At 48.2% G+C, this 21,601-nt stretch overlaps 1 long non-coding RNA gene across 1 annotated transcript; it reads right to left on the minus strand.

Moving 5' to 3' along the window:
* Positions 1 to 9,951: 9,951 nt before the first annotated feature.
* Positions 9,952 to 18,239, minus strand: LOC110139792 (uncharacterized). Its single transcript, XR_002314583.2, has 2 exons — positions 17,973 to 18,239; positions 9,952 to 10,350 (listed from the first exon to the last, which is right to left on the minus strand). It is a non-coding gene; the product is annotated as an uncharacterized lncRNA (long non-coding RNA).
* Between the last annotated feature and the right edge of the window lie 3,362 nt (positions 18,240 to 21,601).

Below are 21,601 nucleotides of genomic sequence, written 5' to 3' on the forward strand. Positions count from 1 at the left end.
GCTGACTCTCTATGGAGGTGCAGTTCTTGGTAGAAAAACACAACTCTTTTGGTACAGGGCACCAACTCAGGAACTTCATTTTTTCTCGTGTAAACTTAGCTTGTAAACTTAGCTTGACTCCTTGCCACCTTGGATAAGATCTTTGAGAGCTGGAAATTTAGCCATCACTTCTTTGGTCACTTATCTTGTGTAACAACAAAACTTTCCCCAGACACTTATATTCCCAAGAATAGTCTCAATTCCATAATTAAAATTTCTAGTCCAGGTAATTGAAGGGACTCCAAACTTTATTTAAAGTGAAGATGTGTTTCCTCCCAGCAAGTTGCCACCTGCTTAGGACCCTTGCGCTGGTCTCCTTTGGTTCCTCAGGGTAAATGGAGGGTGGAGCTCAGGAGTGCTCATCTCTCCATGGTGCCTGGTCCCCATGGTCTCTGGATTTGGTCTTCCTTGGCTTTGGCAGAGGGTTAAGCCTGACTCTTTCTCTCCTATCTTGTGGGTCTCACATCTCGTTGTTGTCGTTCAGTCACTCAGTTGGGTCTGACTCCGCGCCCCTATAGGCTGCAGCAGCACTCCAGGCCTCCATATCCTTCACTGTGTCTGGAGTTCGCTCAAACTCATGCCCACTGAGTCGATGATGCCATCCAACCATCTCACCCTCTGTCACCCCCTTCTTCTTCTGCCCTCAATGTTTCCCAGCATCAGGATCTTTTCCAATGAGTCAGCACTTTGCATCAGGTGGCCAAAGTATTGGAGTTTCAGCTTCAGCATCAGTTTATATTCCAGTGAATATTCAGAGTTGACTTCCTGTAGGATGGGCTGGTTGCATCTCCTCGCAGTCCAAGGGACTCTCAAGAGTCTTCTCCAGCACCACAGTTTGGAAGCATCAATTCTTCAGCACTCAATTCACATCTTGCAGATTCATCTTTGGTGTCGTTGCGCCTAGGTGGCCATTTTGGATAAAGACTCCGGTCAGCCGCCGCTTCTGCATGATGCCCGCATCTAGATTCTCTGCCTCACCAAACGGCTGGCCATTCCCAGCTCGGCACTCCTCTGCTTTTTCTTCACCCCAGCCTCTTCTCGGCCCTGACCTCTTAGATGGAGGGCAAACACCAGCCCTGTGTGTTCCTGCAAATTCAAGGGGCAAAGACCAAGCTCTCCAAGTAGTCCTCTGAAGGCGTCAGATGGGAAGGAAGTACTCCCCCCACCCCCATTTCCTGCTTTGAGGCTGGGCCAAGAGAAAATATCAGAGCATTTGCCAGGAGGGTCTTTCCTCTCAACCTATTCAGTCTCAACACTTTTATCCCCTCAAATAGGTATTGGGCTCAGGGTTACAAAGCTAGAATTTTGTCCCCCACCTCTGTAGATCCAGCGTGGGTGGAGGAGTTGGCCATTTTGCGGTAGCACGGATCCCATTCCTGTGAATCGATGTTCCATCAGAGTGTTCCATAAGCACATGTGTACTTGGTAGAGCAGAAGAAGGCGCTTGTAGAGAGTTCTGTTTGTGCCTGTGGAGAGCGTGCCGGGCCGGGTGTCTGTACATGGATACACATTGTGTGTGCAGTGCATGAAATGATCGCAGTAGGTGTAGGGATCGTATGTGCACACACATGTGTGTGTGTGTGTGTGAAGTGTGTGCTTGAGCTGAATGTGCACATGCTGATCTCATCTGTGAGCGCTTTCCCCATGAATGACCCCACGTGCTCCAGTAGCGGAGGCTTCCTCCACGACTCTCTGCTAGGTGGTGTGAAACCAAAGGCGGCTGAGACCCGTGTGTGGGTCCTCAGCCCCAAGGGAGGTGGACCCACCCTTCTTACAGGCGGGCACCCTGCCAGGGAACAGCAGTCACAGTCACTCTCAAGTAGGGTGAGGCATTCACGGCATTAGCCTCCCCCCGCCTCACTGAGGAGGCCTAGAACCACAATTTCATTTTCCTTAGAGCAAAACGCTCCTCTTCTGGTTTTACCTCTAGACTGAATGCAAGGGGGAGAGAGCGAGAGATTCCCGCAAAGATTATCGCATTTGTGAAGCCAGCTTATTTCCCCTCTTCTTTGAACATGAGCTACATGAGCCGCCCATGTGAGTCTTAAGTCCCCGCCGTGTGACTCTCTCCTCGTGCTGGTGGTGTCGGCGGGCGGCTAGAGCGTTGCACCAGGTCACCGTGCCCGTGGGTGCGCCTGTCGTGGGGCCCTCGGAGGTGCCAGGGAATGCCGCTGGAATATGTCTTTCTGGAGAGCCGGGGACCCATTTCCATGGCAACGCGCAGAGAAGGCTAGGGATGCGGGGACAAGTTGCCAGACGCCGTGACCAGGGCAGGCTTGCCACGGTGCTCAGGAAGAAGTCCTAGCTTGAGTGAAGAGAGTCGGGAGGGAGGCCCGTGCTCTGCCTGTAAAGAATTTGCTGTGTGTTCTGCTGCATGTCTCCAGCAAACTCAGGCCCCCAAGGAGGAGTATTTGCATTTCCCCTATCTTACTCCAGAGGACCTAGGAGTCCACCCTAGTACCATAGACACCCAGCATCCCTTTTAGTAAAGGTGCCAGTTAGAGGGGCTGGTTTTCCACAGAGTCTGGGAGAGGTTACTGCAGAAATAGTGGGGGCAGTGGGAGGGGAACCCAGTCAGTCTCATTCTTCAGGTTGGACTGGGCCATGGGATTATCCAGTAAACTCTCAAGGAATGGTTAGCTTGCAGTAACTAAGACAGTGATGCTCTTTCTTCTAAGAAAGATACAACACAGTGAATCTCAGTCATTTTAGACTTTTACGGCTTGACAGCCCCTGCAAGTCACCACCTCTGCAGGTGGGCATACTGAGTTCATTCATTTACTCATTGGGCACATAGGTACTGAGGACCCACCATGTCCCTGAGATGGGCTCTGAGAGGACAGTAAGTCATGAAGCATCCTGGCTCTCACGGAGCTGACATTTCATGGGGGGAAGAGTATTGATGATAATGAGGATTAATAAGTGAGATATATAGCATGCCAGGTGGTAATAAATGCTATGGCGAAAAATATAACAAGGTGAAGGCCATTGAGGGGGAACGGTGGTTGCCGGAGGGACATTTCTCTTCATAAGGGAGGCAGAAAGGCCTCACTGGTAAGACGGCCCATGAGTTGAAATCTGAAAAAGTGGAGGGCGCACACTATAGAGATATCAGCAGGAAGAGGGTTCTGGGAGTACAAGTGCAAAGGCCCTGGGGCAGGAGCTTGCTGAGCATGTTCAGAGAACTGCAGGAAGTGCAGAGAGGCTAGAGCTGAGGGCCAGAAGGAAGGTGGTAGGGGTCAAGGTCACAGGGTATCAGTGCCAGTTACGTGAGCCGTGAAGGCCTCTGTGAGGACTTTATTTTTGCCCTAAGTAAAAAGACAGGCCACTGGGGGTTTGATAACAGAAAACACATGATACTGCTTACTTTTCTTTTTCAAAATGCTTTTATTTTGGTGAAATGCTCATAAAATTTACTATCTTGCCATTTTTAAGTGTACAGTTCAGTCATATTAAATATATTCATAATATTATATAATCACCACGATCATCCATCTCCATAATTATTTTCAGCTTCTTAAATTTTTTTATGAAGTCCAACTTACTAATGCTTTTCTTTTTAATAATTTTTAAAATACTTATTTATTTATTTGGCCTTGTCAGGTTTCAGCTGTGGCACACGGGCTCTAGAGTGAGCAGGCTCAGTAGTGGCAGAAGTTCCTCTTTTCCGTTTTAAAGCTGAAACTGTGTTCATTAAACCACTCCCCACTTCCGCCCCTTGCACCTTGGCAGCCACCTCTGCACTTTCTCTCCCTGGGATTTCACCTAGTCTAAGTACTACACAGAAGTAGAATCACACAGTATTTGTCTTTCTGTGACTGGCTTATTTCACTTGAGCATAATGCCTTCAAGGTTCACCCATGTTATAACACGGATTGCAAAATCTTTGTTTTTCATAGCTGAATAATATTCTATTGTATGTATATACCACATTGTGTTTATCCATTCATCCACAAGTGGACACTTGCATTATTTACACCTTTTGGCAATTGTGAATAACACTGCTATGAACATGAGCGTGCACGTGTCTCTTCAAGATCTTCCTTTCAGCTATTTAGGATCTGTACATGAAGTCCAGATTCTTAACCAGTGCCCAGTCAACACAGTGACACCAAGGGGAGCGGTGTTCTTGCCTTAATGAAGCATGTCTAGCAGGCACTGGACATGCAGCTTCAGGTGTTAAGGGACACAGATGGCCAACCTACTGTGTGGCCCAAAGGCGGAAAAATAGTGAAGAAAGATTCAGACTCTGCTCCTGAGATGCTCGCAGAGTGTAAGAAGTAACCAACCCTGTTAGTCAAAGGGATTTAATTTATCATCTTTTTAAGGAGGTGTCTCATGGTCCTGATGTACCCAGAGTTGGTTGAATAGATGTTTTAGACCCACAGTAGCCAAATAATGATGTGAAGGATGATGGTCTTTACTGACTCTTCACCCTGTGCTAGGCATCGTTGAGAGCTTAACGCATTGTCTTAACTGAATCTTTGCAATCACCTTGTAATGTAAGTATGGTTATTGTCATGCTTTTACAGATGAGGAAACTGAGGCTGAGGGGGCTGAACTCATCTGCCCAAGCCATGCAGCTGGGGTCAGAACCGGGGTCAAGCCAGCCCTCCCAGATGCTCAGGCCCATACTCTCGTAAGCCACTGCCTGCCTGTTCTTGGCTCTGCCATCGGATCACTATGCCTTTCCCTTCTCTGGCAAGCTGGGTGAATCAGGCTTAGAGAGGGCCCACGTGGGCCAGGTCCAGGCCCCCAGAGTGAGGAGCCTTTTGCCACTGAGAGAAGCACCAGTAGATTTCAACACCCACATTTCCTCATCTTCCTTTCCCAACATGTGGCCCACAGGCCCCAGAGCACGGCAACAGTCAGGGAGAGGAGGTCAAGGGTCAGGAGACAGACCTCACTTTGTCACTTCTCCACTGAGCCCTCAGCATCTCCTGGCCGTCGGGGTGCTGCACAGAACCCCGAGAGATCCTTTAAATGTACAAAATGCATCACTTTATGCAAATGACTGCAACGCATTTGTAGTTTCCCACAGCTCCTGAAATAAAAGTTACACTCCCGACCCCAGCTCAGATTTCCCTGGTGGCTCAGCTGGTAGAGAGTCCACCTGCAGTGCAGGAGACCTGGGTCTGATCCCTGACCTGGGAAGATCCTCTGGAAAAGGGAATGGCTACCCAATCCAGTATTCTGGCCTGGAGAGTTCCATGGACTGTATAGTCCATGGGATCGAAAAGAGTCGGACAGGACTGAGTGACTTTCACACACCCCAGCTTACGAGGTCCCATGTGGCGCTGCCCTCCCCCGGTCCACCTAACCTCAGTCTCCTTGCTTACCATGGTCTGGCCAAGTTGACTGTATCCTGTTTTCGCCTCCACTCTGAACAAAAGTTCTTTCTTCAGAAAGGCCTTCTCCAAACTGCTTAGGTAAATTAGACCTCTCTTTGTATCATATAACTTTTTTTAAAAAAAAAAAAAAAGTCAATATTTTTTTACTATGGTAAAATATGCATACTTCCCAAATGGCACTCGTGGTAAAGAACCCACCTGCCAATGCAGGAGACTTATGAGACAAGGGTTCGATCCCTGGGTTGGGAAAATCCCCTGGAGAAGGAAATGAAAACCCACTCCGGTATTCTTGACAGGAGAATCCCATGGACAGAGGAACCCGGAGGGCTACAGTCCATGGGGTTGCAAAGAGTCAGACACGACTGAAGCAACTTAGCACATAGGCACACAAAATATGCATGCCATAAAAGTTACTAGCACACAAAATATGCGTGCCATAAAAGTTACCACGTCAACCATTTTTAAGTGTATGTTTTAGTAGCATTAGTTACATTCACGATGCTGTGTGACCATCACCACCAACCATCTGCAGATGGAACTTTCATCATCTTGAAAAGGAACTCTGTACCCATTAAACAATATTTTTTCATCCCGCTTCTTCTTCCAGCCCCTAGTAACCTCTATTCTAATTTCTCTTTCTATAAATTTGCCTATTCTAAGTAACTCATATAAGTGGAATCATGTGACATTTGTCCTTTTGTGTCTGGCTTATTTCATTTAGCGTCAAGTTTTCAAGGTTCATTCGTGTTGTAGCATGAATCAGAATGTCCTTCCTTTCTGAGGCTGAACAATATTTCACTGTATGCCCATTCCACATTTTGTTTGTTCATGTGTCTGTTGATGGAAACTTGGGTTATTTCCACCTTTTGGCTACGTGAAGGATGCTGCTATGAACAGTGGCCCACGAGTATCTGTTCGAGTCCCTGCTCTCAATTATTCTGAGTATCACAGAATCTCTGGAATTGTGTCTATAAAACACCCTAGGACCTAAAATTATTTTGCTTATTCCTTTGTTTGCTAACTTGACTTCCACATCCTCCCATGTCTCCTTGGATTCAAGAACCTTGTCTGTTTTGGTTCATAATTGTTATCACAGTGACCAGCTGATGGTAAGTGCTCCATAAACATTTTTTAAATGAATGAATGGATGGATGAGTAACACTGCAGATGGGCCAGCCTGTTGGGTACAAGACTAGTCACTTCTAAAATGAGGACATTGCTGAAATGCTAAAATGTTGACAGGCATTCACAGACATTATTTAAACATTTTTCTCTTTTGAAAAAGCAAATCAAAAGTTACAAAACTGACATGTGTATCACCATCTACAGAAATGAGAAATGCCTATGCAATCAACATAGCATCAGAAAGTTGGAGAAATCAGAGGAATATTCTGCCCACCTGTCAGTGTGTCTGTGTTGCTGGAACCAGGTAAGGTGAAGGTTTGGGGGGCTCTGGGCCAAGGGGCCAGTCTCCCCCAGTCACCCCTGCCCCCAAGTGAACACGTCTCTGCCGGCCCTGGTCATCTATCTGCACTGCTGTGAGGAGGAAGAATATTTCAGGAGAGACAGAAGCCCTTAAACCCCAATGAAACCACAGTGTCGGTGAAGCAAAGTGAGGGGAGAGGCTGGGATCCCAAATTCCGCCTACTCGCCCCTCCGTGTTTGAAACTGGAGCCGTGTCATTTGTCCCCTTCACTCTTCGTGTCATATGCCTTTCTGCAAGTCAGCTGGAGGTCCCACCCCCCATAATATATTCCCGGTACATAAGTACCCTTCCTTATGTGTGTATGGGTGTGTATATGTGTGCAATATTGTGCTTTATAGTAAAATATATATATATATATATATATATATATGTTCTTCATCCCAGTTTCTGGCACAGAGCTCCTAAGTGATAGGAACGATAAAGCTGTCTCTGGATATTCATAGCAAACCACTTTCAACCACACCTAAGTGTGCCTGAGGATGCCGGCTGGTTACCAGGGAACCAACCAGGATTAGAGGGTTGGATTTTCTTTCTGCTTTTTCACTTATTTATTGAGCCTTGAAGAGGATGGGGTTTGGAGAACATCAGGTTGGAGAACGGGGAGGTACCGGTAGAGTGGGGTGCTCCTGTGGCAGGGGTAACGGGGGCGGGGAGAAGCTCCTCTCCCCATGCCTTGCCCAATGCCTCTCCTCCATCTAGCTGTCCCTGAGTTATATCCTTTCCTAATCATCTGGTGATTTAGGAAACACAATGTTTTCCTGACTTCTGTGAGCTGCTCTAGCAAAGTAATTCAACCTCAAGAAGAAGGTGATGGCTTCTGACTCATAGTTGACAGATCAGATGCTCAGCAGACAACCTGGACTTGTGATCGGCATCTGAACAGAAGACAGGACAGTCTTAGAGGACTGAGCCCTTAATCTACAGGATGCAACGCTTTCAGTAGACAGTGTCTGAATTGAGTTAAATTGTAGGATGCCCAATCGGTGTCCACTGAGATTTGAGTTAATTGCCTGGTGATGCTAGGAAATGAATTACACAACCTGTGTGTGTAAATATGGGTGTGTATGTTTCTGGATGTGAGTGCAGGCATGCATACATGTGTATATGTGTGTGGATGTGTTTACCTGCAGAGTCTTTGGGTTCAAACTCAGTTCCAGTTGGACTGTGCCACTTACAAGCTTGGGACATTGGATAAATCACAGACTCTCTGAGCCTCTGTTTTGTTTTCCATAAAAACAGCTAAATAGAAACTCTCCCACTGCAGGATCTGTGAATTAAATGAGGTGATGTCTTTTAGCACTGCCCACAGGGCTGGGGTCTGGCTCAACATAAGTGCCAATAGATGATGGCTGTTGCTTTCATTTTTTTCAGTTTATTACTCAAATTCCTGGCCAAGATTCGTGTCGTCAGTCACTAGTTAAGCTCAGTAAACCACATTCTGCTTCCATTCAGTGGGAGGTGGAGTGCAAAGAAGGGACGTCAGTCAAAGAAATGAGAGAAGGCTTGATTCACCAAGCACGTCGTAGAAGGGCAGGTTTTCTAGCCATCCTGTATTTTATATCTATTTCTTCACTGAATCCTCACCTCAGCCCCATGAAGGTGGCATAATGATGCCCAATTTCTAGATGAGACACTTGAGGCTCAGCAAATAAAAGGTCACGTATCCAGCCAGCATGGAGCCGGCATTTGAAGCCAGGCCTAGGGTCTTTAGGGTCAGTGTTCCCCATGCTCCCTGACAGTACAGCATGGTTCGAGGACCAGCCAATGACACTGCTGCAGACTGTTCCAGGCAGAGGACCCAGGGAAGAGAGGGAAAGAATGCAGTTGATCCCAGAGGGTAGAGCTAATGTGAAGAAGGCAGAGATGAAGACTGAGACTGGAAAGGTGAGCAAAGACCAGATAACACAGGAGTTTGCAAGCTACACTGATGAGTTTGGAATTTTTCCCAAGGCCAAGGGTTTCAAACAAGGAAAAGAAGTCAGATGGGAGCTCATGGAAAATGACTTTTCATATTCAATAAAATTAAACCTTAAGTTACTCCAAGAAAAAATCTAGGAGCAATGGCAGCGGCCTGGGCTAGGAAGGATGACTCTGGGAAGCGTGCCTGAGGAAGCAGCAACCTCTGAATGCCTACAGGGTCCTCACGCTGATCACAGTGGCCACAGCATCCTCCTCTCTAGGAGACGGCCGGAGGCTGGGATACAGCTGCCACCTCCCTCTCCCTCACTGCTCTGAGCCAGTAGGTCTGTGCTCCAGGCAGGAATTCCAGAACCAACACAGATGTCAGTGTAGGGCCTGGGTACAGTGGCCTCAGGGCCCTCCTGGAGAAGGAAGGTCAACAGAGGCACGGGTACCACGCTATCGGGAAGACACGCTGATCGTGGCAGTACTTCCTGTTCTGTGCTCCTATGTTCACGCTTCCTTTTTCCAGGACAAACAGGTAGCCTCATGCTATAAATAGAAAATGCTCAGTGGCAATCTGCCTCCTTGGGGTTTGTGTTTCAAAAACCCTGAACTTGGGACTTCCCTGGTGGTCCAGTGGTTGAGACATCCCCTCCCAATGCAGGGGGTGCAGGTTGGATCCCTGGTCGGGGTACTGGGGTTCCACATACCTCACAGCTAAAAAAACCAAAACAAAACAGAAGCAGAATTGTAACAATTCAATAAAGACAAAAAAAACAACTCCACATCCAAAAACTAAATAAGTTCAAATCTTAAAAAAGGCCTGAATTTGAGGTTATTATCCTTCAGAGAAGAGAGAGCCAAGTGCCTCTGAGTGCAATGAGATGGAAGATTCCCCAGGGGGATGGGGCAGAGGCTGGCTGCGTCAGGGGAGGTGGCTTGGAGGGGAACATTTAATTTAGGGAGGCCAGCCCCTGGCATGGTAGTAGCAAGGATGCCTTCTATCAGGGTGCACAGGAAGGACATGGGGAAGATCAACAGACCTGTGGCTGGAAGGATGCCTGGAAGACCCATTTCAGTGGACAGCTACCATAGTGGGCTGCCCTAAACCAGAGGGGTCCCCTCACCCCAATAACTACTAAGACCAAATTTCCAGTCACCTTGGCAAGAATGTGGATGCAGGTCAGATTTAATTAGACTTTATGGACATAAAATAAGGCAAAATTTCTTGCACGGTCAAGTTAATGGAGTGGATTCATACCTCGAATCATTTATTAATAGGACATAATCAGGAATTCCATCGGGAATTGTCTGGTTGCTAGGAATAGAATTTTACTTGGAAAAGTTCGCATAAAAGTAAGCCAGTCAACAAGATACAGAGCAATCTCACAGTCTCGGACTGTAGGAAACATGCTGGGCTCAGGGGAACCAAAGATTTCTTTCTACATCTTTCTGTGGCTCCATGCTTGGGGCAGCTTCTCTGATCACGTGCTCCACCGTCCCTGGAAGACCCTCATTGTCTTCAGGTTTTTGCTTCCTGCTTCAAGCTCGTGTCCAGCTCTGCTTTATGCCCTGGGGAGATAGGGCATGAAATGATAAAGACCCAGGTCACATCCTCTCTACTGAACTTTATTACTGCCCCTGCCAATGGATGAACAATACAGAAAGATAGCACCAATGTAGACAAATTCTGTATCTGTATCCTTTCTTCTCTCCTCCCCACTAATATAGCTGGTGTGTTTATATTATTGATTAGAGATCCATACTGAAGATTTAAAATAACACATAGACCTTACAGCATATGATCATAAGGTCTCAGTGGAAATCCTTCTCAGTATGCAAAACTCATGTTAGATTTATTTCTTACATTCTTCAACTTTTGTGCCAGTTCCAAGAAATGCTCTATTTTGGAGTAAATACAACTTATTTGGAATTTTTACTGGAATTTCATTATAAAATTTATCACATTTACATGAACAAAATGAAATGGTTTCTTCTACAAATACCTTAAATTTTCAATATATGTATGATGAAAAATATGTTTTTTTCCTAGAAAACTGGAAGGTATCTCAACCAGCTGCATGCCAGAACATGACAAATACGGGATTTCACTGGAACTCAGTTTCCCCATCTGTAAAATGGGGATACTACTTTACAGGGTGATGTGAGAATGAAATAAAGTGTGCAGAAGAACAAATGTGCAGCAAATATTAGTTATCCTTTTTCCTAGAATATTGCAGCTGTAGACTAACTCTATCTAATTGATCTATCAATTGATCTAATTGGTTTAAACTCTCCAAAGGATCAATCTAATTGTTATGGAATACGTTTCTTGAGGGTCAAGACTCTTTTGGACTCTGGTCCAATTAGCTTGACGGGTGGGCGGGCTCATGTGGCGCAAACATGGCTGCCCAGGCCAGCCATGTGGCTGGCTGGTGAAGACAGTGATTGCCACGAAACTGAATGGGTAGTTCTGCAGCAGCGCGTGTCTGGAATCAACACTCAGAGCATTTAGAGCTGGAAAGGCAACTGAAATCATCTGGCCCAGTTGTCCCAATTTTACACGTTTAGAAACCAAGGCTCTAAGAAACATGGTGACCTACTTGGGGTCACACAGTGAACTGAGGCAGAGGCTCCCCCAAATACACAGTGTTCTTCCTACCTGTCTCCGTCCAGTGGGGCAAGAGCCCTCCCACCAAACCACCTTCCAGGACCCTGCGAGTTCAGTGGTGTCACAGCCTCCACCTGTCAACAGCCTGGAATCCCAGGCTGCAGGAAGTCTTCAGACTCCCAGCCTGTTGCTGCCCAACCCCGGCCACCTGTCTAGCCAGATCCCACCTGTGCCCTCCAGCCGAGCCGGTCTGGTTGCCACAGGTGTTCCTTCCTCTCCACCTTTGCTCATGGGGCAGTTTACTGGAATGCCGCCTTCTCCCACACCCATCTGGGCTCCGCAGGCCACCACCTCTGGGAGGCCCTCCAGTCTCTGTGTCTTTTCCTCTCTCTCGACTCAAAAGACCACCGCCTGCTCCATTCAGGGGATTCATAATTATATACTACGGGCTTGTTTTAATTACCTCTTGAGATTGGAAAACTTATCTCACTCATTTTGCATAAGCAAAGCACCCAGGGCTGTGTTAGGTGTTTTGAAGGTGCTCAGTAGACATCTGTTGAAGGAATGAGTAAGTGAGTGAGTAAATGACTGAGTAAACAAACAGAATGATTGGAGTGACCGTCAGGTGGGACTCTCTCCTGCCCTCACTACCCTGAGAGTTGGACCCTCAGCAGCCTTTGTGGCCCTTGGATCTCCTGGGAAAGGTGGAGAGGGCCCTGGTGTAGACCGGTGACCACAGCCCGTCCTGGAAGACTCACTGGGATGGGTCAGCCTGGAGGCCTCACTGACCACTGCCCACCAAGGCTCACCCTGTTATCGCTCCCATTTCACCAACGAGGAAACTGAGGCTCAGAGCTGGAAGGGGGTCCCTGAGGGTCACATGCAACTTGTGCCTGCCTGGGGACTCAGACCGGGGTGAGGCTGACCCCACGGCTCTGTCCACCCATCTCAGGTGCATGCCATGTGTGAGCCCCAGGCATGCAAACGAGCGGGACACACCTCTGACCTCCAGGAGCCCGCAGGGGCCTGGTGAGCTGTGGCTGGGACCAGCCCTGAGCACACCACTGAAAGCCAGGCCCCGCGTGCCCAGCAGAACAGAGGCTGGACAGGGGGTGTGGGAACACGAAGGACAGCCGCAGGGAAGCCAGAGAAAGCAAGCAATCCCTTCCTCTGCGCAAAATCTATAGGGTCCCTAGACCTTCCGAACTTCCCCATAAGACAGCTGGGGTGAGGACAATGAAGCCTTATTTACAGGACAGCACACAGTCAGAGGGTTAAGAGAATAAGGAGACCAGTGTGAATCTTCTTTCCCAGGCTTCTCTCCACTAACCACTTCTCTTTCCGCTGTCCTACAGGGAAACCCAGGGCTCCCCTGGTGGCTCAGATGGTAAAGAATCTGCCTGCAATGCAGAACACCTGGGTTCGATCCCTGGGTCAGAAAGATCCCCTAGAGAAGGGATGGCAACCCGCTCCCGTATTCCCCACTGGAGAACTGCATGGACAGAGGAGCCTGGTGGGCTACAGTCCATGGGGCTGCAAAGAAATCAGACACAATTGAGTGACTAACACACACACAGACAGAGACAGAGGAATCCCATTCCAGAGAGTCAGCTCTTGGTTTTCAAACATACCCTTCCTGATTTGGCTGCCCAACCTTTGCCCGGGCCATTCCCCAAGCCTGGACACTTCCCACCTAAACTTTCCAAGGGCCCAGCTTTGTAGGACACAACCCTGATCTTAACTTCCTCTCAAAACCTCTCCAGGTCTCCTCCAATCTGAATAAACCCCTCCTCTCACCCCAAAGAACCTCTCCCTATATCATGCTCTGATTTAATACTTTTTTATTATTTTTTAAAATTATTTTTTAATTGAAGTACAGTGGATATACAACTTTGTGTTAGTTACTGCTCTAGAGCAAAGTGATTCAGGTACACACACACATAGTCTTCCCACGTGGCGTTAGCAACAAACCCACCTGTCGATGCAGGAGACATAAGAGACTTGGGTTCAACCCCTGAGTCGGGAAGATCCCCTGGAGGAGGGTCCCACTCCAGTATTCTTGCCTGGAGAATTCCACAGACAGAGGAGCCTTGCAGGCTACGGTCCATAGGGTCACAGAGTTGGACACGACTGAGGCGACTTAGCACGTACACACACACATATACACATATACATATATGTGTGTGTGTATGTATTTTGTTGTTGTTTAGTCACAAAGTTGTGTCCTATTCCTTTGCGACCCCATGGACTGTAGCCTGCCAGTCTCCTCTGTTGATGGGATTCCCCAGGCACGAAGACTGGACTGAGTTGGCATTTCCTCCTCCAGGTGTCTTCTTGACCCAGGGACTGATCCCACATCTCCTGCACTGACAGGTGGATTTTGTACCATTGAGCATATATATATATTCTTTTCCATTATAGTTTACCATAGGAGATTGAATATAGTTCCCTGTGCTATACGATAGGACTTTGTTATTTATCCATTCTATATACAAAAGCTTCACATCTGCTGACCCCAACCTCCAACTCCATCCCTCTCCAACTCCTCCCCCTTGGCAAACACCAGTCTGTCCTCTGTGTCCATGATTCTGTTTCTGGTTTTCTAGACCAGTTCATTCACATTTCTTTAAATGATAACACAAGCTCAGGGCCCAATGTCTGGCTCAGACCACACTCTCCGGAGTGAAATGGTGTTCCACAAATTTTGGCAGAATGAAGGTATGAATGAGTGGTGGCCCTTTCACTGTTGTAGAGGGGATTCATTTCACTGAGATGGCCTACAAAGTCTCCAGCCTGGAGACAGGCCCTGAACAGGGGCCTGTAATATGCTCAGTGCCATGAAGTGGTTTGAAGCAATGCAGTCTCCTAGGCCACACCCGGCCAGCATAGCTAGACTTCCTGATCGGAACAAATGCCAACACAAAGGCTCCAGCAGGCCCAGTGCCAAGGAGCTGCCCACTGATTTCAGATAGAAGCAAAGTCTGTGGCCCTGCAAGGCCACCCTTCATCCTGCCAGCTCCCATCCCCGCCTCGCCAGCTTCCTAGGCCCACAGTTTCAGGAAGAAAAATGAACAAAACTCAGGTTCAACCAGATGGTCAAGCTGTTTTTTTATTCACCACTTGTGGAGTCCTGGGGCTGGGCTCAGGAGGTGTGGCTGCAAAGCAGCCCAGGGTGGCTCACAGTGAAGACTAGAGGCCCTGGGTCTAGATGGATTGCTGGCCTTGAGGGTACCAGATGCTGTGACAAGGCCTGGGCAAGGCCATCTTCCTCTCCAAGGCTCAAATTCCTCACTTACAAAGTACAAATAGTACATTGCCATATGTTAGTCTGTAGACAAATACTGACTTGGGACATATAAGACAGACAGAAAAAGGATAGCAATGATTATTGTATATTTATATCATATATGATATACATATTATATATATATTACATATATCAACAACACATATGTATATCCATATCTATAGATCCCTCTATATATTATGTAGGCAAATATACAGACATAGTGACATGGTGATATTTATCCCCATGTTAGGTTTTCAATTGTCTTCCCTTAAGAAGAATTTTGGCCTTTTTTCTGAGATTATGTCTCTCCTTTATTTTTTTTTTATTTTGTGGTTGAAAGGGCTAGGCTTTTTGTTCTTCATTCTCTCCACCTGGAATCCCTAATCCACCCAGCTGTCCACTCACAAGGCTCATTCCCTCACCAGCTTCAGAACTTTACTCAAACGTGTCCTCCTGGACACGGAGGAGGAAAGCTTCCCTGACCTCTATTAAAAGTTACAGCCCATCCGTGGTACACCCGGTCCCCTTCCCTGACCTGTTTTTCCTCCATGGTACTTAGCACCACCAGACCTAATATTTATTTCCTGGTTTGGTCCATTGTCTAACTTTTCCCAGGAGGACAGGGAGTTTTGTCCATTTCATTCACAGCTGTATCCCAGAACCTGAAATACACAGTCAACCCTCAATAAATATTTGTCAGATGAATAAACAATTAAATGAATATTTGTTTTTTTAATGTGTTTCCTTGACAAAACTAAAAATAAACAACTCACTTCTTTTTCAGTTCCTGAAATCAGGCATTGGAAAGGAGAGGATTTTACAGATCTGTGAAATCGTTAAATCACAGAGCAAACGCATGTGAAAGTTTTGGTAAAATTCTAACTGGTAATAACGATTCCACCCGTCCTCCTGTGCCCCTCCCCCACCTCCTCCCCTCCTTTCCTCCTCGGTCCTTATCTCTCCTCACCAGGACTGTCCCCAGCCCTGCAGAACTCACAGGAACTCTCGGGCCTCTCAGTTTGCCTAACTCATTTAGTTTCTTTAAAAACCCTGATTATAGGCCTGGCTTGGGAGAACCAGACTGTCAACAGGCTGGTAATGAAAGCTGTCCTGCCTGGCAAACTCAGGCACCTGTGTGGGCAAGACTGCGTTTATGATCCCAGGCCACAGATGAAATCAAGGAAAGGCTCTTGTTAGTTTATCTGCTTCTCAATCCTGGGCCTGCTGTTTCAGGAGTCCAGGTGCTCAGCGCTGAGAAGGTGCCGGCCTCTAGCAGGAAGGCCTAGGGAAGCTGCTGGCTGACACACGCTGGCCTGAGAAAGGGGGGGGCAGCTTCAGGACCCTGGACGAGGTCCAGAAGGAAGCTCAGAGACGACACAGACTGACCAAGTCAGTGCGCAGCTGAGCAGACGAGGGTCCTGGAGAGCCTGGGACTGACTCAAGATCTCACTTGGAGGGACTTCCCTGCTGGTCCACTGGTTAAGAACCTGCCTTCCAACACAGGGGATGTGGGTCTGATCCCTGGCCGGGGAACTAAGATCCCACATGCCGGGGGGTGGGCTACTGAGTCCCCTCGCTGCAACTAGAGAGAAGCCTGTGCACCACAGCGAAGGGTGCGCGTGGGGCACTAAGACTCGATGCAGCCAGAATTTAATTAATTAGAGAGAACAATCTCACTTGGAAAGGAGAAAACCAAAAACCTGATGTCTTTTTCCTGATTCCCTGTCCAGCACCCTCTGACTAGAACAAAAAGGACTTCAGCCCTGGGCCCTGCAGTTCAGAGAAGCCCACTTGGGCCTTCCTTCCCCACAAGTGAGGAGTCTCAGGGAACAGAGGAATCTGCCCAGTTGGAGCCCACAGACCTCCCCTCCAGGTGGAACTTTGGGTTTCTAGGACTTTGGGATTCCCACTTACGAGTCCGAACTCACTTCCCAGGCCTCTGTAGGCATCTCACCCATTCTGTCTTCCCTTGGGAGGCCAGTGGGTGCCACTTGCTAAGTGAGGGTGGAGGGGCGTGTGTGGGCTGCTTCCCAGAAGCCGCTCACAGAGCCAGAAAACACCGAAGATGGGAGGGCAGCTGCCATATTCTGGGGTGAAACTGCAGAGTTAGGCCTAACTCCAGGTCACTAGGAAGCCCTGTCACGTTAGGCCTTAAGACACACTGTAGTTGGCAGTTTCTTCACTTGATCTGTGACTTTTGGAATAAGTAGACTATGGTTTATGACCAGATCTGGGATGAACCTGCTCTCTGGAGTGTACACTGCTCCTCGGGACCTCCAGTGTGCCCTGCTGGAGGCCTCCCTCCTCAGGCCTCTGGGAGGAGGGAGCAGACAAACAGCAAGTTAACTTTGAAATGAGAAAAGGAGGGGACAGAAAAAGATGCATTTGCCCCACCCCACCCATCGGAAAGGCCCCTTCAGCATGTGCAGGTTTTGCTGGCTGGACATCTGCCTGGCTGCTTGACCTGGCCAGCTGAGGTGGGCAGGGGCTGTGTGCCTCTCTTCCTGACTACTGCTACCATCCAATCCTCTACCATGCTGTGACTTCTCAGGAATAAGCTTGATATAAGGGGGTGACAATGCAGGAAATAAAAGCTGGCACCAGATGTGCCAATGGATATGACCCTGGAAAGGGGTTTCCTGGGAAGTTAGGCTTCCCTGTATCTTTCCCTGGGAGCTCCCAAATCTTTGCTAAGTTAATTTCCTATGGAAGGGAGACTTCTACTCTGCCAGAGCTTCTGTTTAATTTTCTGATGAAATGACCTGAACCAGAGTTCTCTATCAGACCTACCCTCCCCTATTTAGAACATCTAAACGGTGGTCCCATCTGTTGCTTCAATTTCCTCTTTCCATCTCCCCTCCCGGTGCCCTGGGCTCCACTAACAGCTTCCTAAGCAACTTTTGCTTTTGCACATGCTGCTTGCCCTGGGATGCCCTTTCCCTCTTTTCTCCAACCGGCTGAAAAGTTCTTCTTCGGGAGCCAGCTCAGTCCCCATCCCCCTGGCCTGGCCCCTCCCAGTTGCCCCAGCCATCTCCTCTATGCCTCCCCTGTTCTCCCCAAGCCCCCTGTGCTTCCTTCCATAAAAGGACTCTACACTGAAGGCTGACAGCTACCTGTCTGTCCCCACTAGAGAAACTAGTGAACAACTTGGGGCAGGGACTAGATATTTTTCTTTTCTTTGTCACTGCACAACTCAAGTCTGGAAGGCAGTAGGTGCTCAGGAAAGGTCAGCTGAGGGCGGGAGCCCTGGCTCTGCATGGGAGTGATCCCAGCGCAACCTTATCTGCTATTTACCGACAGAGGACTGATCAGAATAGCTATTGTTATTCCCATTTATCACTCCGGAGGCTGAGAAGCACTGGACCCAGCTCCTCTCTGGGGGCCCCGGTGTTTGCAAAGCAATCCTGGTTTTTCCCCTGCTTGGCTGGGGGCTGGGAAGCCACACATCACTGGCCACGTGCTTCCCAACCAAAGGGCAAAGTGGCCATTGACTGTTTTCTCAACAACTGCCAGACTTTGCCCCAGGGCAAGGAGGATGGAAGGGTGAAATGAGAGAGCTGGCATGCGGAGGCCAGAGACCCTCCCTCTCCCAGGGACTGGCAGAGGCCCAGGCGGGAGCTGGGTCCAGCCCCAGGGACACACCAGCGCAGGGCTGGCGAGAGAGGAAAGGTCGGTTGCAAAACCCCGTGTGTGGCAGCCTGACTGCTGAGTCATGCTCCTGAGGCCAGTCAAGGACCAAAGTCGGGGCTGCGAACTCAAAGCCGTCCGGTTAGCCTTGAGCCTGTTGATTCCCTGGGCTTCCACGACTAATCCTTCCTTGGGCCCGACTAATCCCCTTTAGTAGAGCACAGCTGTTGTTCTGGGGATTTTTTCCCCAGCATACCCTGCTCTTTGGATGACAGGATCCTGGTGTTCCATGGAGACCCTCTGCCCCACCACTCTCAGACTGAAAGAAGTCAGATTCTCTCCTCCCCACTCAACACTAAGGCTGGTCACCTGGCCCAGGCTTAGCCAATCAGAACATTTTCTCTTGCCCTTAACTAGCTCCAGGATAAGAATGTGGTGAATACAATAACCAATGAGCCTCAGTTCCAAGATAGTCGCATGTTGCATAAAAGATGCTTTATTTTCAACAGGAATTGCTAGCTCTCTGGAGCAACTAGAGACTCTGCATGCCTGCTGGTTGCCTGAGAATAAGGTCACCCCAGAGACAAGCGAGGCTGAGAGAGGGTGCAAGCGGGACACCCAGTCTTACAGTCATTTGTGAAACTCAAAACATACCTCTCGCTTTCAGCTACGTGGACTAATACTTGCCTCTTTGCTTATGCATGTTTTAAAGTTGGGTCTTTGTTATTTGCAAATAAATGACACCAAATAGCACCACCTGGATAATATTTATTCTATCTTCTGTTTTCACTCTATGTTCTAGCTTAAACCTCTTTGTTGGCCTTAGCATCTCTACCCTGGATTATTGTACCAGACCACCTACTAATAACTATAACAGAGTCATAGTAGTAATGAAATAACTGCTATATACATGCACTTCCTACTTGTTATAGCGACCCTTCAAACTGATACTCTCTTTGGCCTGCTGAAGAGACCGAGGGTCACAGAGATAAGGGGCAGTTAGCAAGTGGCAGGGCTGAAATTCAGTCTTCCACAGTCTGACTCCAAAGTGTGTGCTCTCTGACCACATCCTCATCCTGCTTCATTAAACTCTGCTACTGCTGCTGCTAAGTCGCTTCAGTCGAGTCCGACTCTTAGCGACCCCATGGACTGCAGCTCAACAGGCTCCTCCATCCTTGGGATTTTCCAGGCAAGAGTACCGGAGTGGGTTATCATCATTTAACTCTAGGCAGACCTAATTTCTCCCACAACAGTAGCAGATTTTGAGGGTAGAAACACTTTGGTCCTTTGGAAGCACAGAACCATGAGCAGTCAGACTGTCGATTATCCTGGACTTCAGGGACACTTTTTAGGGGCACTGGCTCTGCTTTTAGCATATCCTTTTTCTTTCCCCCAAGATCCGTGCTCGGTTTTGCTGCCATGCTCTGCTTGCCCAGGCTCGGGTTGCCTAACCAGCACTGGGCAACCGCTGTGGTCAGTTGCGCTGGTTGGGTTGCCTTGGGTTGTACGTTCTGTTCTTAGTTTCACCCAAACCATATGGGCAAAAAGTGGGGAGATGATCCCCGGGCCTATCAAAGTGCTGTTACCAGAAGAGAGAGCTGCTCCTTCTCACCCCTGCCCTAGACCTCAGCCATCCAAAGCAGCAATCATTTATTAATATTTGCTTTTGTGGGGTGCCAGCCCTAGGCTGAGCACTGGAAGGACAAAGAGGGGTGAGCACAGACTTGTCACTGATCCAAATGGTGAGTAGTTCGCTGTCTGAGAATAAAAGTATCATGAGCAAACTATCAAAATGCTGTAGAATGAGGTGATAACCAAGGAAGCATAGAGCACCCTTGAACAATTCATTGTGCTTGGGCATGGGAGAGGGGACATGGGAGAGCCATACTGAAGAGGTAACATGTGAGCTAGGCTTCAAAGCGTGTGGTCGTTTTCATCAAGAAAGAGTGGTGGGGAACAGTGTTTCTGGCAGAGGGGAACAGCATGTGCAGAGGTACAGAGACATGAGAAATCTCGTATATTCTGGAAAGAGTATAGTTGGGTAACAATGCAAGACAAGGAAGGGGAAAAGGGGCTTTTTAGCCTGAGGAATAAAGGGGGGGGAAAGCATAAAAGCAATCACTATTAGTTAGAGTTTAGAGTGACTACCTAAGCTTTGCTTATCCCAAAAGGAAGTTGGTACCTCCCCAACCCACAGCTTCCCTTGGGAGAGGATGGCTTAATTCAAACAAGATGAAGAAATGCCTGGGGAGCTGAGCGTGGTAGCGAGAGACCAAGATAGCCTGAAACCTGCGCAACGGAAAGGGGGCTGCAAAGGAGGGGGAGGCCACGGGAGGGACAGGTCAGTTGCTGAATTCAATAAAATCTTCCTTGCTGAGCCCTCTCTTGGGCCTTGCAAAATACAGAGATCAGTAAGGCAGGGCTCACAGGCTGGCTAGAGAAACACACAAGGCGACAGCAAAGACAATGTGCTGCATCTGTGGCTTGGGGTGTCCAGTAAGTGTCTATGGGGCACCAGAAACACCTGCTCCAGGCCAGAGGCAAGGAAAAGTCCTCTTAGAGGAAGTGACATTGGAACTTCCTCTAAGTTGGATTTTAAAGAATAATAGAAGTTTGCTGCCTAGAGACTGAGGAGCTCTTATCATTCCCTTACCCCCATCTTATTAAAACTGCACATGGTAGCTACTTGGCCAACACCTGTCCTGCCTGCTGAATTCCAGAGCAGCAGAGATTTTACTCGTCTGGTTCACTGAGTTCTCTCCTAGACGTAAATGAGCACCTGGCATTGAGTAGGGTCTCAATAATGTGTGTGTGTGCATGAGCGAGCAGCCTGTGCAAAGCCTCAGCAGACGGTGCAGACAGAGGCAGCAGCAGAAAGTATGATTTGGGATAAGGCAGGTGGGGCAGGCAGAGTCCAGGGCAGAAATGACCTGGATTGCCTATTTGAGTAGTTTGGAGTTTAGCCTTTAAATGGGGAGGGACATGATCGGATTTGTATTCACCCACTTAGAAGCTCCAGTTTGATCCCTGTTTGGGAAGATTCCCCTGGAGAAAGGAATGGCTACCACTTCAGAATTCTTGCCTGGAGAATTCCATTGACAGAGGAGCCTGGCGGACTACAGTCCATGGGGTCACAGAGAGTCAGACATGACTGAGCGACTAACACTACTACTATTATTTATTTGACAAAGACATATGGAGTACCTACTATATGCCCAGTACTGTGTTCGACCCTAGGGATACAGGAGCAAGACAAGCTCCTTCCTCACAGGAGCCAACATTCTTGTGGGAAAACA

This window comes from Odocoileus virginianus, chromosome 14 (assembly GCF_023699985.2).
Source record: "Odocoileus virginianus isolate 20LAN1187 ecotype Illinois chromosome 14, Ovbor_1.2, whole genome shotgun sequence".
Taxonomy (NCBI): domain Eukaryota; kingdom Metazoa; phylum Chordata; class Mammalia; order Artiodactyla; family Cervidae; genus Odocoileus; species Odocoileus virginianus.